The following is a 19,615-nucleotide window of genomic DNA, read 5'->3' as shown; positions in this document are numbered from 1 at the left end:
CACACCAGTTCAAGATACAAATATATCAATAGTGTGAACCATGAACATAGGTCATCAAGTCCAACCTCATGTCGGCAAACATGAGTTTCCAGTAAAAGTTATCAAAGACCCACACCTTCACAGCTTCGTGACATAACCCCCATTAAGACCAATTTAAAGAAAGCTTCACCTAACTTATTTATTAACCAATGAACCAACTGTTAAGGCACACCATGGGTATCTCCATACCCTTACACTTGAAAGTTTATCTATATGCCATAACAATCACATTTACTCGGGGGATGCCTCTACCCCCTTTGTTCATTCAATCAAATCATAGCCAACAAGGCTTTCTAAATCCATGTTCAATGTTTTAACATTTATGCAATGTAATAACGATGGTGAGTAAGTCAAACCAAGTGACAATTTCATAGTTTAAAGACAATTACATAAGTGAGTTAAGAGAACACAATCATTCAAAACCAATTCCAATTTCGAAACACCAATTTGTGGAAAACTATAGCCCCTTTTGTCTATTACCATACCCGTGCAACCCTTAATTTCAAAACCACTAATAAAGCAAAAACAAAGCATACCAAAACATAGGAAAACAATTTACGAATAAACCATGTCAAAACCCTCAACCTTGACAAAACCCACATTCAAATCCATACAATTTAAATCATGTAAAACACATTCTTTTTGTAAATTAAGAACTGAGGAATAGTAACATGCCAAAAATACCATGGAGAGAGATCAACCTTTAATCCCTCAGATTACCAAATTTTGGGAAACCCTATGTACATTGACCTTTGGGAGATTAGAGAGAAGAGAGTGTGTTTTGAATAAAAATTTACCCCCTTGAGTGATTTATGGACGTGGGGTTTAACTGAGGGAAAGGGGAACTTACCAGAATGCCCTTAATGAAATGACTGGATAAATACCGCCCAATCACTATGGGTCTCTAACAACTCATCACAACTCGCCTAATCGAGTCATAGTTAAGACATTACCTCTGGGAACCCCCACTAGTCTTTTATGAGTCATACCTTAAGACTCATGACTAGTCCCTGCGACTCGCATACAACACTCATTATTAAGACAGTAACTTTTTGAGGCATACATTGATTACCTTACGACTACCATATAATGACTCATCATGGGACCTTATGACTCGTAAGGTCCTAGTCGTAGTCATAGCAGAAACTCTAGTACTACCTAATGGCAAGGATATGATTGGGTCCATAAGATCCGTCAAAACTCCCTACAACTCGTAAGGAGAGTCGCAGTCAGGGCAGTGAGGATAAAATTTTAGAAATTTTCAAGGACCATAAATATGGAGTGTTACATTCTCCCCCCTTAGGATCATTCGTCCTCGAATGATAAGGCAATGTATCCCTTAGAATGTATCCCTTAGAACAATTTAACATTGAACAAACCCACTCTTATCTTTAACAAAGATAGGAAACAAAGATATCAAGGAATTAAGAATTTCCTTTACCAATGTTAGAAAACAAAGATTCTAAGGAATACACATACCTCTGCATGATTATCCGGATCGGAAAACAAGAATGGGTATTTGGACTTCACGTCCTCTTCAGCTTCCCAAGTGGCCTCTTAAACCTTATGGTTCCTCCACTAAACCTTTACTAAAGCCACATCCTTAATCCACAACCAACGGAATTGCTGATCCAAGATCTCCATTGGGACTTTCTCATACGGCAAGAAACTCGAAACACCAACACTCGCCAAAGGGACTACCAAGGAAAGATCATCCACAAACTTTTTCAACATCAAACATAAAAGACTGGGTGAATGGAACTCAAACTTGAAGAAAACTCCAACTCATAGGCCACCTTGCCTGCTTACCTCAAAATACATTATGGACCAATATAACATCCAGTTAGTTTCTTACCTTTCCAAACTACGTCACTCCCTTTATGGAAAATAGCTTAAAGAACACCAAATCACCCTTATCAAAATCTAAGTGCCTTCACCTAATGTCCGCATAGAACTTTTGATAACTTTAAGCAGTCTTAAGCTTATACTGAATCACCTTCACCTACTTCATAGCTTGGTGAACCAAGTTGGGACCATACAACCTATTCTTAGCCAACCTCAAACCACCCAATAGGAGACTAATATCTCCTTCCATAAAAAGCCTCAAATAGAGACATCCCTTTACTAGAATGATAACTATTGTTATAATCAAATTCTATGTGAGATAGATGGTAATCCTCACTACCACCAAAATCGATCACACAAGACCTTAGCATATCCTCTAAAGCTAATATCATTCTTTTCTCTTGTCCATCTATCTGTGGATGGAAGGAGGTACTAAGGTTCACCTTAGTCCACAAACCTCTCAGAAAGGAATGCCAAAAGTAAGATAAGAACTGAGTACCTCGATCAGATATAATGGAATCTAGATCACTATGCAAATTCATGATCTCCTCTATGAAGAGCATAGTGTAATTCTCTACCAATTAATTAGTTTTCATTGGAAAAAAGTGACCATACTTAGTCATCCTATTCACGATGACCTAAATAGAATCAAACTGATGGCTAGACTGTAGAACACCAGTAACGAAATCCATATTTATAACTTTCTATTTCCACACAGGCAATTCAATCTTTTGACACAACCCACCAGGTCGCAAGTGCTCCACCTTCACTTGCTGGAAAACCAAATATTAGCCACAAAATTGGCCAAATCCCTCTTTATGTTATTCCAAAAATAAATTTCTTTCAAATTATGGTACTTCGTCGAACTTAGATGAATAGTGTACCTCGACTCATGAGCTTGATCCAAGATTCTCTCTCATAACCCATCAATATCAGGAACACATAATATACCTTGGTACCTCAAGACACTATCACCATCAATATCAAAGGCTATCAGTTTCTTGTGATCCACATCTTTCTTGATCTGCATCAAGACATGATCTATAATATATTTCTCCTTTACCTCAGCTCCAAGAGATGACTTTACCATATCTTTCACAAACACACAACCATCCTCAGAGTCTAAGAGATGAACTCCAAGATTAACTAAGAGGTGAATATCCTTCACCAAAACACGCTTCTCCTTACTAACATAAGACAAGTTTCCCATTGATAACATGCAAAGAGCCTCAGTAACTATGTTAGCCTTACCTGGATGATAATAAAGACTCATATCGTAGTCCTTGAAAAACTCAAGACATCTCCTCTATCTAAGATTTAACTTCTTTTGAGTAAACACACAGAGCTAAATCTTATGATTAGAATAAATATCAACATAAACCCCATATAAATAGTGATGCCAAATCTCCAAAGCAAAGACCACAACCAATAATTCCAAATCATGTGTTAGATAGTTTTTCTCATGCACATTCAACTACCTAGAAGAATAAGCAACCACTTTACCATGCAACATCAAGACATAACCTAGTCCCACTGGAGATGCATCACAATAAACAACAAAACCATTGGTACCCTCGGGCAGGGTCAAAACCATAACCAAAATTAACTTATCTTTAAAGTTCTCCAAACTACCTTCATAAGTATTGAACCATTTGAACATCACCTTCTTCTGAGTCAACTTATTCAAAAAGACAGTAATAGAGGAGAAATTTTCCACAAACCTTTTATAATAAGAGGCTAAACCCAAGAAGCTCTGAATATTAGTTGGAGTCGTGGGTCTAGGCCACTTCTTAAACACCAAAAATTTTTGCAGATCACCATGATCCCTTTACTAGAAATAAAATGACCCAGATAGGTTACAACATTTAATGAAAACTCACACTTGGAGAACTTTGCATACAACCGTTGGTCTTTAAAGGTTTGTAACTAAAGGCAGAGGTGATCATCATGATCTGCCTCACTCTTGGAATACAAAAACATATCATCAATATATGAACAAATCTAAGAACTGATTGAGCACCCAATTCATAAGATCCATAGATAATGCTAGGGTATTAGTCAAACCAAATAACATCACAAAAAATTCAAAATGACCATATCTAGTTTGGAAGGTAGTCTTAGGATATACACTTCCCTAATCTTAAACTGTTAATAACCTGACCGAAGAACAATCATAGGAAAGTACTTAGCTCTATAAAGATGGTCAAATAGATCATTAATCCTAGAAAGAAGACACATATTCTTCACAGTCACCCTATTCTATTCGTAGTAGTCTATACACATCCAACAGGACCCATCTTCCTTACGTATGAGAAGAACTGGAGTACCTTATGGAGAAAAACTTGGATGGATAAAACCCTTATCTAGAAGATCTTTTAACTGCACCTTAAGTTCCTTCAACATTGTAGGAGCTATTTTTTATGGAGGGATTTAGATAAGATGACTGTCCGATAGAGGATCAATCCTAAAATCAATTTTTCTATCATGAGGAACTCTGGGAAGATCATTAGGGAACACCTTAGAAAACTCACAGAACATAAGGATCAATTGCAAGGAAGGACCTTCGGATTTAGAATCCTTAACATGATCTAAATGGTAGAGACACCACTTGGAAACCAATTTTTGGGCTCTATGATAAAAAATAAACCTTCTCTTAGGCACTAGGGAACTACCTTCCTGCTCGACCATCAGCTCATTCGAGAATTAGACTCTGACCCTTTAGGTTTGACAATCAAGAGATGCATAACATGAGTGCAACCAATCCATCCCTAAAATCATATCAAAGTTTAACATGTCTAACTCTATCAGATCCACTAGCATCTCCCTACCATGAATGGATACCAAACAACCCCTATCCATTCTTCTAGCCATAATAGAGTCACCCACCGGGTTAGACACAGAAAAGTGATCAGGAATACACTCAGGATCAAAACCAAAATAAATATCTACATAAAGGGTCACATAACAGAGTGTAGACCTGAGATCAAGTAGATAATATACATTACAAGAGAAAATTTTAGAGTAACAGTAACAACATTCAGAGATACCTTAGGATCCTACTGAGTGGCAAGAGCATACAAAAGGTTTTAACCAGTGTTAGACCCACAAGAGCACATTTTCGTGCAGAAGCAGAAGACTTAACAAATAGGAATTTATTAGCCCTTGTAGCAACATCACCTTTAGGATAGTTCCTTTTAATATGGATAGGTTGACCACATATGAAGCACTTATTCCTTCCCTAATCATTAAATCCAAAATAAATCATCCTACAAAAAGGATAAGAGGGATAAGATGGAGTCTACTAAGCCCCACCAGCCTGATATTGGACACCTTGGGCCTTAAATCCACTACTTATTTAAATAAAATAATCACTAGACATCTTAGGATATGGATAACTAGACATAGAATAGGAACTAAAATTACCCACTTCTTCTTAGAATATTTCATACCATCTCTAACACTCTGATGCTAACCTCTACCTTGATCTAAATGCCGAAACTTCTTACTCAGTGTTTCACTCATCTCAGCTTGCTTATTCTTTTCCTCCTAGGCTTGTTGCATATACACTAAAATCCTCAAAATGTCTATATCACTATTTAGAAGGAAACCTTGCACTTAAAACCAAGTCTCGGGAAAAGCTCAAAGAAAATTTTCTCATCTTAGCCCTCATGCTAGACACTAAATCAGAACTGATGAGATTTTAGGGCATACTCTTTCGCAGTCATCCTATCCTATTTTTGATTCATGAACTCCTTACCTTTCACCTTCCTCAACTCTAGAGGAAAAAAGTGATTAAGAAAGGCACCTGAAAAATTATCCCATAAAGCTAACTCAGCATCATCGCTCCTAGACTCATCTTATTTCTCATGTCACTGATATGCCACATCCTTAAGCTAGTATGCAGCAAACTCCACAACCTCAGAGTTGGAAGTATGCATCATACAGAGAATCTTCTCTATTTTATTCATGAACCTTTGAGGATTTTTCTTAACCCTAATATAAGTAAAGGTCAAAGGATTTAGCCTCATAAACTGGCAAACTATAGTGGCCTTAGAAGAACACACAACAACACCAAAAAGACCCGATTGACATGATTGAGGTATTACTAACTGGGTCAACCGATGAATAAATTAAAGAAACTTAACAATTATAATTTCTCCTAGGGATGATTAAACAAGAGTATTACCAGCAAGAGAAGGATCAGTAAGACTGGTAGAACTCCACTAGAGCAATCAAAAGCAGTGAGTCTAGAGAAGGTATATACTTCTTGATCAAGATGAGCCCCATCCATATTTTCCTCAAGCGGGAAAGAGAAATTTCCATAAACATCAGTTCTTTTGGAAGGCATGATCTAAAAGGAGAAAAATTGAGAATTAGAGGGGATTTTAAGTCCTTAGACTCTACAACCCGATAGTAGATATCAAGAAAGTAAAATATTCCTAAATTCCTAGTAGCCTCTGCCTTATAAGTATGGTGCACTACATACCTATAAAGAGACTATTTGACCCGACTTTGTGGACACCTAATGACACCAAACCTAGGCTCTTATACCAACTTTGTAATGACCCAAATAAAGTCCTGGACATAATAGGTATCTCAAGTCTAATAGGGGCCAGAGACTACCCCCCTACACCGAACCAAATAGAATACAATACCCCCAAGAGCGGATGAACTCTGCACATATAACAAGATAGCATAAGATAAGATAAAAAAATTCAAGATATATTTATAACCAATAAAAAACAAAAAACAACCGACCAATGCCACACCCAAGTGCATAGTAATATCCACAAAGCCTCTAACAAAATTAAAAACTAATTTATGTCGGGATATGCCCCTGACTCTGACAATGACAATTAAAATGGTAATGTTAATGATAATGTCAACTATTCAATTATAGCTTATGAAAGGAAATTTATGAAGTGACCAAGTCTTTCAAAAAATTAAAGCTCTCCACTTCACCACCAACGACCTATAAATTGAGTTGATCCACCTAACACTATGCAGGCAAAATTGAAGTGATACAGGCACGATCATGGCGATGAATATTTTTGAGTATTTTGAATGCAACCAAGGGAGTGTGAAAATTGAAGTGTGAGGAAGGGATTTGGTGTGTAGAAGTCTTCCCCAAACACACTCCATGGACGCCTATTTTGTTGCCTTTTCATTAAAGGGCTCTTTTATTTTTTTACCTCTTATTATAATAAATCTATAAATAGAACATGATAGGGTTTTAGTTCATTAGTTATTGAATATTGTTAAATAACATATCTCTTGAGAGAGAGGGTCTCCATGCGAAAATTAGGATATGAACAAGTGTGGATTCAGTTGTGATTGTGTATTACTTGGAAACGTTGGTGCGTGAGCGGTGGAATCCCTCTTGTGTGATGTAAGAGTATGGTGTTTCTATTGAAAGTCTTAGGGGTCCTTAGATTTAATACATCCTTGGGTTATTAACCTTGTAATAGTGTATGTCTCACTTCCTATCTTTACATATCATGCACTAGATTGTGTTGTTCTAGTGAGACCGTTGGTTGTTCTTGTTATTGTATCTTATTCCGTTTGTTATTGTTATTCTCTTATTGTTTTGTCATATTATTAATCTCATTTTTAGTTAGGTTGTTCACTGCAAATAAGGTGTTGAATACTTCATAATCTTGTTATTCTTGTGATCCTTTTGTTGGCCGAACTTGTCCAAGGGAAGCTCTCGGATTCTCCATATTGTGTTGACTATTTTGAGCCTTTTCTCGTGTTATTTTGTTTTTATTGTATCATTTGGTATTATATCATAGCTTGATATTGTTCCTATAAGATCAATCTTTGTCTTGCTCGTTAGAAAATAAAAAAAAAGTTAAAAACTAAAAATTCTAGAAAATAGCAATCTGTCCATTGTTGTTGTCTTGGCCAAAATTGTGTTCTTGTGGTTTTCTTGGCCAAGATTTATTCTTAAATCTAGGTCTAGGAGTCTTTTACTTGTATTATGTGTTTGTAGTATTCATTTTGTTCTTCACTAACACTGTGAGTCGATCTTGATTTGAGCTTATATTTGTTGATGTTGTTGACGTGAACTTGAGCCTTGACCGAAGTGTTGTTGAACATTGTGTTGTGGTCTTCACATTGGCGGTGTTTTGATACTGTAGTTTTAAGCTTGGCCTTGTGTTGTTGTTAAGGATTGGTGGCTTAAGAACCTTTCATTGAAATTGTTGAAGCCTTGGCCATATGGTTAACTTTGTTGTTGTGGAATTTGGAGTTGAATGTTGGTTGTGTTGTTGGTATTATTGGAAGTTGTTGTTGTGTTCTTGTTGATTATTTGCCCATTCATCTTTTGTTTAAACAAGAAAAGTTAACTTTAGATCTACAAAAGATGAAAGACAAGTTGTAGTATTTGTTCATGAAAGGTCTAGTTCACATCACTCTTGACTTGACAAGAACTTTTTAACTACTTTTCCATGATTTAAGGACCCTTGTTTTAAGAAAAAGTACAAGGAAAGCCAAGTCTTCCTTTTTGAAATTTGAAAAGGATTCCAAGATTTGTATTTCCCTCCTTAACCAATTCCCAATAATTTCAAATTGTAAAGTGACCAAGAATTCAAATTGGTGAATAAAATGGCACCAAAATTGTGACCAATAGAATGCTGCCATGTCATCACTTTTACTGTCCATGCAACATATTTTAACCTTAAATTTTGATCTCTTAGTTTCATTTTGTTGTGGCTTTAGTTTTGTTTGTTGATTCCAATACTAACTTACAAGCTAGTGACCATTTAATAGATTGTGAGTTAGTTTTGAAATCGTTCTTTGTATTTACATCCTTGTGTGTTTTTCTTATTCTTTAGTTTTTTTATAAACATTTGGTTTACCTCTCAACACCTCATAGAGTACAAGCAATCATACAACACTTGAGAGATTAAGTGTGAGAAATCTGAGAACAAAGAAATAAAGGGAGAGTGTAAGGACCTTTCTTTTACAACTAACTCATTTGTTGTTTTGTGGTAAAAATTCTTGGCTAAACTCAATTGAGTCAGATTATATTGAAGGAAAACCTTAAGATGGAGACAAATCCAATATGAAAAATAAAGGCATTGGCTGAGACTTGAAATTGTTATGTTCTTGGCTCCTTCTTATTTTGTGGACTATTTTGGTTTAGATCTGCCATGAATTTGAGGTGAAATTCCTCTTAATATCGAGAGGATGATACGGGAACGATCATGACGATGGACATTTTTGAGTATTTTGAATGCAAATGAGGGAGTGTGCAAATTGAAGTGTGAAGAAAGGCCTAGATATGTATAAGGCCGCCCCAAAACACACTCCATGGGCACCTATTTTGTGGCCTTTTCATTAAAGGGCTCTTTTTTCCTTTTACCTTTTATTGTAATAAGTCTATAAATATAACATGATAGGGTTTTAGTTCATTTATTATTGAATATTATTGAAAGAGCACATCTCTTGAGAGAGAGGGTCTCTAGGCCAAAACTAGGGCATGAACAAATGTCGATTCACTTGTAATTGTGTATTACTTAGAAACGTTGGTGCTATAGCAGTGGAATCCCTATTGTGTCATGTAAGAGTATGGTGTAGCTATTGTAAGTCTTAGGGGTCCTTTGATTTAATAAATTTTTGGGTTATTTACCTTGTAATAGTGTATGTCTCACTTCCTATCTTTATATATAATGTACTAGTTTGTGCTGTTCTAGTGAAACCGTTGGTTGTTCATATTATTGTATTTTGTTCCTTTTGTTGTTGCTATTCTCTTATTGTGTTTTCATCTTGTTAATTTTATTTTTTGTTTGGTTGTTCTCTGCAAATAAGGTGTCAAACACCTCATAAATTTGTCATTCTTGTGATCCTTGTTGTTGGCCAAAACTTGTCCAAGGAGAGCTCTCGGGTTCTCCATATTGTGTAGACTGTTTTGAGCCTTTTCTTGTGTTCCTTGTTTTTTTTAATATCAGGAATTATCTCCAGTGCCTGTATCACATGGGGATACACTGTCTAGAGATGGTTAGTGGGTTGAGCACTATCTTATAACTCAAGGATAAGGGATAAAATAATGCCAAGATCCACATTTCAAAATAAGTCAACCAATGCACAAAATTATATATACATATAAACATGCTATGCAGGGAAAGGGAAAAAGTCTTAGAATAAAATAAAATTTATTCTAAACTACGTAGCTACATTTTCATAAACATTCACTCATGGGCAATATCAGTTCAGCTCCCCCGACTGAAAAGGCTCCAGTGCATGTTAGTTCCATAAGCCAGAGGTATCAAGGAAGACCAGGGAATATCCCGACCCCACTTCTTTCCAAGATACAAATATATCAAAAGAGTGAACCATTCACACAGGTCATTAAGACTAAACTTTATATCGGCAAACATGAGTTTCTAGTTCAAGTCATCCGAGACCCCCACCTTCACGACTTCGCTACATAACCCCCATTAAGTGCAAAATAAAGCAAGTTTCACATAACCTATTTATTAACCAATGAACCAACCATTAAGGCACACCATTGGTATCATCATACCCTTACACTTATAAGCTTATCTCTATGCCATAAAATCATATTAACTTAGGGGAATGCCTCAACCCCTTTGTTCATTAAATAAAATCATAGACAATAAGTCTTTCAAAATCCATGTTCATTGTTTTAATTATTTATGAAATAAAATAATGATGGTGAGTAAGTCAAACCAAGTGAAAATTTTATAGTTTAAAGTTAATTACATAAGTGGGTTAAGGAAACATAATTATTCAAAATCAATTCCAATTTCAAAACACCAATTTGGGGAAAACCATGGACTCTTTCATTTATTCACCATAACAATGCACTACTCAAGTTAAAAACCACTAATAACGCATAAATAAAGCATACTAAATCATTGGAAAAGAATTGAGGAATCAACCATATCAAAACCCTCAACCTTGACAAAACCCACTATTAAATTCATACAATTTAAACCATGTAAAACACATTTTTTATAAATTAATAATTGGGGAATTATAACATGCCTGAAATACCAAAGTTTACCAAGAGAGATCAACCCTTGAGTCCTCAGATGACCAACTTTTTGAAAACCCTAAGTATCTTGACCTTAGGGAGTTTAGAGATGAGATAGTGTGTTTTGATTATGTTCTGACTAAAAATTAGCCCCCTTGAGTGCTTTCTGGACATGGGTTTTATGTAAGGGAAAAGGGGAATTGACTAGAATGTTCTTAATAAAAGATTATAAAGATACTGCCCATTCACTACGGGTCTCTCAAATAACTCATTATGACTCACCTCCACGAGTCGTAGTCAAAACAGTACCCATGGGTACCCCCAATGGTCTGACTATTAGTCATACCTTAAGACTCATAACCAGTCCCTACGACTCGCATGCATTACTCGTTATCAAAATAGAAACTTTTTGAGGCATATACTGATCACTTTACGACTACTAAATAACTTGTCATGGAATCTTAAGAATCGTAAGGTTCTACTCGTAGTCATAATAGAAACTCTAAGTCTACTTGTTGGAAAGGCTATGATTGGGTCCTTAAGACCCGTTAAGACACTCAGCAACTCATTAAGAGAGTCATAGTCTGGGAAGTGAGGATAAAATTTTAAAAATTTTCAAGGACCAAAAATTCTTGGTGTAATTTTTAGTTGTGTGGTAGGGAGTGGTTATCTACGAGCTAATGGGTATTATTTATTATATTTATTTTATGAGGCTTATTTAGAGGGGTTGCAAGTTTTATCTTGCTTATATTTGTGATACCAATGTGGGGAGTCCCTCACTTTACTCTATTTCTATAGTTTTTGAGTTTCCTAATGTGTTCCCTACCAAGCTGCTTGGTATTCCCCCTATCCATGAGATTGAGTTTGCTATTGATCTCGATCCTAATACCCAACCTATTTCTATGACACCTTACCATATGGCTCCTACCGAGCTTGAGGAGCTGAATTTAGCTTCTAGATACTTTGGTAATGATTTTATTAGACAGAATGAGTCCCCTTGGGGAGCTCATGTGTTGTTTATGAAGAAAGATGGCTCCATGCATATGTGTATTTATTATAGGCATCTTCATAAGGTAACAGTAAAGAACTATTATCCTATTCCTCGCATTAATTATTTGTTTGACTAGCTTCAAGGTGCAACGGTGTTTTCAAAGATTGATTTGAGATCTATTGGCCATCAATTAAGGATACGGATGAGGATATACTAGATATAGCTTTTAGGACCCGTTATGGTCATTACGAATACCTTGTGATGTCTTTTGGGTTGACTAATGCCCCAGCTGGGTTTATGTATTTAATCAAACGAGTGTTCAAACCTTATTAGGATTTTTTCGTGATTATCTTCATTGACATCATCCTTTTGTATTCGAGGAGTAGAGAGGAGCATGTGCATCATTTGAGGATTGTTCTGCTATGAGATATCATATGCTTTTTGCCAAGTTCTCTAAGTGTGAGTTTTGGCTTGAGTTGGTGACATTCCTCGGACATGTGGTATCTAAGGATTAGATTATGGTAGACCCAACTAAGATTGAGGCAATTTGTGATAAGGCTAGTCCTACATCTATGACTGAGGTTCGTATCTTCATTGGTTTGGTAGATTATTATGCATGATTCGTTGAGGGTTTTGCTACTATTTCAACACCTATGAAAAATTGACTCTAAAGGAGATTCCTTTTCGATGGTCTAAGGAATGTGTGTCGAGCTTTAGGATTTTCTTGCTTCATATCTTATTTTATCTCTTCCTATTGAGGGTGAGGGATTCATCATATTTTGTGTTGCTTCAAGTATTAGTTTAGGTTATGTATTGATGCAGCAAGGTCGTGTTATTTCTTACGCTTCAAAATAGGTGAAGGTGCACTACTAAAACTACCCCACTCTTAACTTGGAGTTAGTGGCGGTTGTTTTTCCGCTTAAGATCTTGAGGCATTATCCTTATGTCGTGCATTGTGAGATTTTCACTGACCATCGCAGTCTTCAACATCTTATAATCCATATAAAGCTTAATTCTTTCCAACGCAGATGGATGGAGTTACTTAAGGATTATGATACTTCCATCGTGTATCATTCAGGCAAAGCTAATGTAGTGGAATATGCCTTGAGTTGGAAGGTTGAGTGTGTGGGTAGTTGGATTGTATTTCAGTTTCTCAAAGGCCATTGGAACTGGACATTAAGTCCTTAGCCAACTTGGTGGTCTGTATTGATATTTTGGGTCCTAAAAGGATACTTACTAGTGTTGATGTCACGACCCAAGAACAAGGGTCATGATGACACATGTCATAGTGAATCTTGACAATTAAGCCTATCACCCAAACTGATACACAAAGGGGAAAAAGATAGAAATACCCTAAGGTAAGGCTTCTTGAACAAATCCAAACCATAACAAAAAATGTAATCCACAAGAATTATGTTGTAATGTGATGCCATGAGAATTATGATGCAATGTTCACAACAAACTAAAATGCGTATTTCCATAACTAACCAATATACCAATTATGTGAGCCAATTATCAACTCATTATTTCCAACTATTCATATATTCCCACATAAATTCATATGCTAATAGAGTATGAAGACATCGCACTTCACAATTGGTATAACTATAGGCTTTTCATCAATCAAAACACAATTATTCTTATGTATTAAACTATTAGTCATGACATAGTACCCACACGGTCACACATTGCACATAATATACCAAAATCACCAATTACATAACATATAAGCCGCCACACAGGCTTAACACAATAAGATAACCATTTTTCATGATTAGTTCCACACCCTTAACATGTATTTTATATCAAAATTAACAATCCAACACAGTAAAAAAGAAGTTAAGCTATAATCAGCCTCATTTATAGAAATAAGTTTGGTATACTTTGATTCCAAAGATCTAGTCCTCATGAATGGATCCGAAATCAACTAAAACATCAAAATATAGAATCTACATTTCAAAAGAAAGCCAACAACACTCATATTGTCTACTTGCAAATCGGGGTCAAAATAGACCCTCAAAATGGATTTTTAAAAAAGAAAGGAAAAATCATAAATTTATTTGAAAAATCTTCCACATTTTCTTAGGAGTCTACAACTGAAATCCTAAGCAATAATGAGTTAAAAACAAGGTTTAAAACAAAGAAAAACAATCTTTAAATCTTACCGGGTAAATATCTTTGAAATCTTTTTAGAATTCAAGAATCAAAGTAGTTTTAAAGATGAAATTGAGGAAACACCAGTAAGTATAGGATTAGGAACATTATTCAAGTTAAAAGGTGTTGAATTGGGGTTTAAATTAGTGAAATACTCTTTGGGGCCTTCGGGACCTCCCTAATTCCCACTTTCTAATTCAAATTAAATCAAGAATGTAGTTTTAAAAATGGAAAAAATTAGTTGAAATGGAGCTTACCCAAGCTTAGAAATGGAGAAAATTACTCAAAGACATGAAGAACTATGATCCAAGTCTTAAAAATGGTGAAAATAATGAAACACGGGCATTTATGCTCAACACTTTAGATCGCAGACCATGGGCTGTAATCATGGTATCTCGTCTATTAGGGGGTATTGCGATCGTAGGCAAGGGTTGTGATTGCAACATCTCGACTGCTAGCCATATCGCGATCATGACATCATTTTGAAATTGTGGGTGTACCAGATAGCTGGTGCACCAGCTGGGGATTTTGGATCATTCTGAGTTCTCGTGGGCCCCTTAAGATTCATCCAAAATCCCATGAATGCAAAAAAGCTATGATACCTTATAAAACTTGATTCTTCGAACTCAATGGTGATATAATATTTTTGAAAAGATGTTGTTTTCATATAGTTGACCTCCAAAACCCAAAATAAAAAATTTTCAAATCAATGATCAAAATAAGATTTAAAACCTTTAAAACTAAACAAAACATTTTAGCACTCTAACATCGACATTCTGTATCTACTGGAATAGTCCAATTTTTCATCCATCACACGAATTAAAAGATATTACGTAAAGTTATATATAAGGCTCTCGAAGCCACAAAAAATCACAGTATCACACAAATGCCACCAAAATGCATTGGGAACTATGTCAATCATCTCCATACCTAAAGAATGACACAATGCAACTACAGGGAGTGTTAAAATAGTCAAATCACAAAAAAAAAAAATACACATTTCACATATTTTATCAAAAATTAAGTTGTTACAATTGAGGCGAGCTCTTCACCTTTTAAGAAGATTCAGGATAACCAGTTTGAGGATAGTAATTTTTGTTTCTTTTGTGATTAGGTGTTGAGTGGTGAGTTTGAGAGAAACGCTATAGATTCCAAGGGTGTTTTACAATTTGATAGGCGCATTTATGTTCCAAGGATTAATGACTTGATTAAGTTGATTCTTCATGATGCTCACAATTCTAAGTATTTTATTCACTCGGGCACAACTAAGATGTATATATATTTGAGGTAGCATTATTTATGGAGTGGCATAAAGATAGATGTAGTAGATTTTGTAGCTCGCTGCCTTTGTTGCCAGCAGGTAAATATCGAGCATCAATATACATGTGGTTTGATTTAGAGATTTCCCATTATCGAGTGGAAGTGGGAGTGGATTACCATGGGCTTCACTAATGGCTTACCTCATACTTCTAGTGGTTTTGATAATATTTGGGTCATCGTGGATCATTTGACCAAGTCAGTGCATTTCATTCTAATTTAGATATCCTTTAGTGTTGACAGGTTAGCTTATATCTATGTGCCTGAGATAGTTCATTTGCAAGGTTTGTGCATCACTATTTTTCAAAATGGGATTATGTGTTTCACTTCCAGCATTTGGAGAGATTTTCAAGAGGAGTTGGATACTCAGGAGGATTTGAGTACAACCTTTCATCCACAGCCAGATGGCCAGTGGACTATTTAGATGCTTGAGGATATTCTCCAAGCTAGTGTTATGGATTTTGGATGCCAGTGGGAGAATGATTTAGCATTACCAAAGTTTTCTTATAGAAATAGTTATCATTCAAGTACTGAGATGGACCCTTTTTAGGAATTGTATGGTAGGAGATGTTGTTCTCAAATTGGGTGGTTTGAGACTTTCTAGATTTGACCCCATGGTACTGATTTACTTTAGGGGTCGTTGGATGGAGTCAGGATGATTCAGGACATATTGAGAGTCGCTCAGAGTAGACCATAGGCTTTGTGCCTTGAGTTTTAGAGTTGGTGGTTGTGTATTCCGCTGTGTATCACCTATGAAAGGTCTGATGAGGTTTAGGAAGAAGGGCAAGCTCAGTCTTAGATATATTGGAACGTTCCAGATTCTTGAGGTGGCTTATTGGTTAGCTCTACCTCCTAATTTTACTGTGGTCCATCTAGTTTTCCATATTTTCATATTGCGGTGATACATTCCTGATCCGTCTAATGTACTTAGATAGGACTCATTCCATCTACATGTGTGGTTCACCTTCGTAGAGGAGCCTATTCTCATTTTGGCTAGTGATATTAGATGGTTGCACGCTAGGGAGATTCTTATAGTTAAGGTTCAGTGGAGGCACCGCCCAGTAGAGGAGGCTACTTGGGAGATCGAGGGCGAGATACTGACCCAATATCCTCACCTATTTGAGACTTCAAGTACATCCTAATCTTTAACTTTTGCGAACGAAAGTTTCTTTAGTAGTGGATATTGTAAAATTAAAAGTGCGCCATTAAACCACCTTAGTCTAAGACGCATGTTAGCTTTTGTTGACCTTTATATGTTTGTTAGACTCTTGGAATGCTTATTGAGGTAATACTGGGAAATTTGGACACTTGATGGTTATGTTGGGTTATGCGAGGGTTGACGCCTATTGATTATGGTATTATTTATGTTATTGATGATATATTTACATGTTCAAGTTCGGGTATTGATGACATATTTATCGGTTTAAGTCCGACTATTGATGATAAATTTACTGGTTCAAGTTCGGCTATGGATGATATATTTACCGATTTAAGTTTGACTATTGATAGTATATTTATCGGTTTAAGTGTAGTTATTGATGATATATTTATTGGTTTAAGTACAACTATTGATTACATATATATACTGGTTCGAGTCGGGATATGCATATTATGCTATGATGATATACTTAATTTGATATGATGATATTAGGGTGTCGGATTGATACTTTAGCTAAGTTAAAAATGAATAAATAATTATAACGTGGTATGATATAGATGGATTTGAAAGAAATAATGATTAGTTAATAAGTGTTGATTAATTGATAAGTGATGAATATGGCATGCGATAGATACAGTGTGGCATGGCATAGATGAATTCTAATTGTATTAAGAGGGTTGATAAATGATGGTGGTGGGTTATACTATCTTGAGTGTACCTTCCAGGTTTATGGGAGCTTATAATAGATTATTTACTTTTATACACCAATTGGCGTATGGTGATGATTTTTGTTACGTTATGCCATTATTCTTCTTTATTTCTTGTTTATGCGTAGCAATGTTCGGGTTACTTCAGGTTTATCTATACCTTGACTTAGTTATGTTATCTTGCATTTTATCATTCTTATATCATGATTTAGCAAATGTCGAGTTAAATAGTATATGATTTTTTAAAATAATTTAATATTATTAACATAAGCTAAATAATTTATTATGAATGAAATAATGAGGTTCATGGCTTTGATTTTATTAAATAATTCAATATTATTAAAACGAAATGTCAAATAAATTTATTATAGGTGAAAGAATATGGTATAAATAATTCTCTGTACACCACTTCAGTTAGTTCCTCCCTCCCCCACCCCACCCCCACGCCCACCCCCACCCCCGGCCTTCCCTTTTAGAGACGATTCCTTTTCAAGAGTAAACCAATTTTATTTTAGGGGTTATTCTCTGGGTGTTCCCGGAAATTATTTTTTTACTAAGCTTTTCGCATTGTTATCAAATTTATTATATATTTTCTTAATGCATGCATTTCACGTGCATATCGAGTCATGTCGTGAATAATTTTGTAAAATAATTTAGTGTTATTAAAATAAGGTTAATAATTAATTAGACATGAAATATATAAGATATAAGTTTTTGATTTTGTAAACTAATTCAATATTATTAAAAAGGTGTCAAATAAGATAATTATATGTGAAAGTGTAACATACAAGTTTCATTCAGTTTCTTAATGCTCATTTTTTTGGTCAAAATTTTTCAATTGAAAAAAGAAAACATGAGAAATTATAAAAAGAGAAACATCTGTTAAATTGTTGATTACATATAATTTGTATATCTTCTTTAATGCTATTAGCTCAAATAATTTTTTTTTTTTTGAAAAAAAGATAGAAATAATGATAATAATAAATAGAAGAGAATGATTTGAATCAAAACTAACTAAACTAAAATAAGATGAAAATGTAGAAGTAGAACACCAACATTAGCTCATGAGAATGCAAAATTAATTCATCATTTACTTACTGTCTGCTACATAACCAAAAAATAAAATAAAATATCCTAATATCTTGATGTAGAAGTTTCAAATATTACGATTTCTTATCTAGATTAAATAAGGAAGTTAATTAATTTCAAAGTCCTAACCACTAAAATAATAATTAAATGACGATTATTTGAGTGAAATATTAAATGTAAATTTTATCTATTTTACATTCTTTTAATGAAGGACAAAAAGTTTAATTAGCATTTCAAAGGATAATCATGCTTTTAATATAAGATATATAGATTATTATTATTATTATTATTATTATTATTATTATTATTATTATTATCCATCTATAAGTTTTTTCAATATTTATCATGTTGTAATACCCCAAAAATTTTTTTGTCGAAATTTTGTGCATAAACGTATTGGATCCTATCTTCGAGAATGATTTATAATTTTTATATGTGTCATTTCTTGGATTTCGATCCACCATTTCGTAGAGTATCGAATAATCTTTCCAACGATATGTGGATAACCCAAAACGGACACTCGAGTGATGAGTTACGACCATTCCGATCGTATTGTGAACAGTAAAATGTGCAAAAAAAAATACTGCAGTCAGGCAATTTTTTTGGTCAACTTCAAACGATCATAACTCTTTGTACATAATGAACTGTGTGAGCTGCTATATTTCAACGGAAATCCCTGAAAGTCTTCTTTCCAATAAAATTGGTTTCATCCAATTTGGACATCGGAGGAAAAAGTTTTGGCCAATTTACTTCAGCCTATAGGATAGATCACTGAAGGACAGATTCAGATTTTATTTGTTTCTTAGGGGCATTTTGGTCTTTCACCACTCTTTTAAACCTCTATAAATACCCCATTCAGCTGAGAACTTGTATTATTTTCCTCTCATTTCTCTTATATATATATATATATATATATATCAAGTTAGGGTTAGGGTTTTGAATTGGGGGAAATTAATTAGAGGCTTTGATTCAAGAATTCCTTCCGTCAATCTCGCCCGACCACGAAATTTAAGGTATGGAAGTATTTATCTATGGACTCCTTTCGTCCATAGAGTCCACGAATCCCTTTTTGAAAGTTCAAGTTATGTGTGTGTGTATAAATATATATATATGTATATATATATATATATATATACATTTTCTAGACTTTGATGATGTATATATATATATATGTTGATTGATATTTGATGGTTGAGATATATATGAGGATTATGTTTGTTACTTGATATATATATATATATATATGATGATTATGCATGTTGGTTGATATATATATATGTGTGTGTGTGGTGATGGTGTATGTAGGTTGATAC

The sequence above is a fragment of the Capsicum annuum genome, chromosome 12, assembly GCF_002878395.1.
Source record: "Capsicum annuum cultivar UCD-10X-F1 chromosome 12, UCD10Xv1.1, whole genome shotgun sequence".
NCBI classification, from domain to species: Eukaryota; Viridiplantae; Streptophyta; class Magnoliopsida; order Solanales; family Solanaceae; genus Capsicum; species Capsicum annuum.
This window is presented reverse-complemented; position numbering follows the sequence as displayed.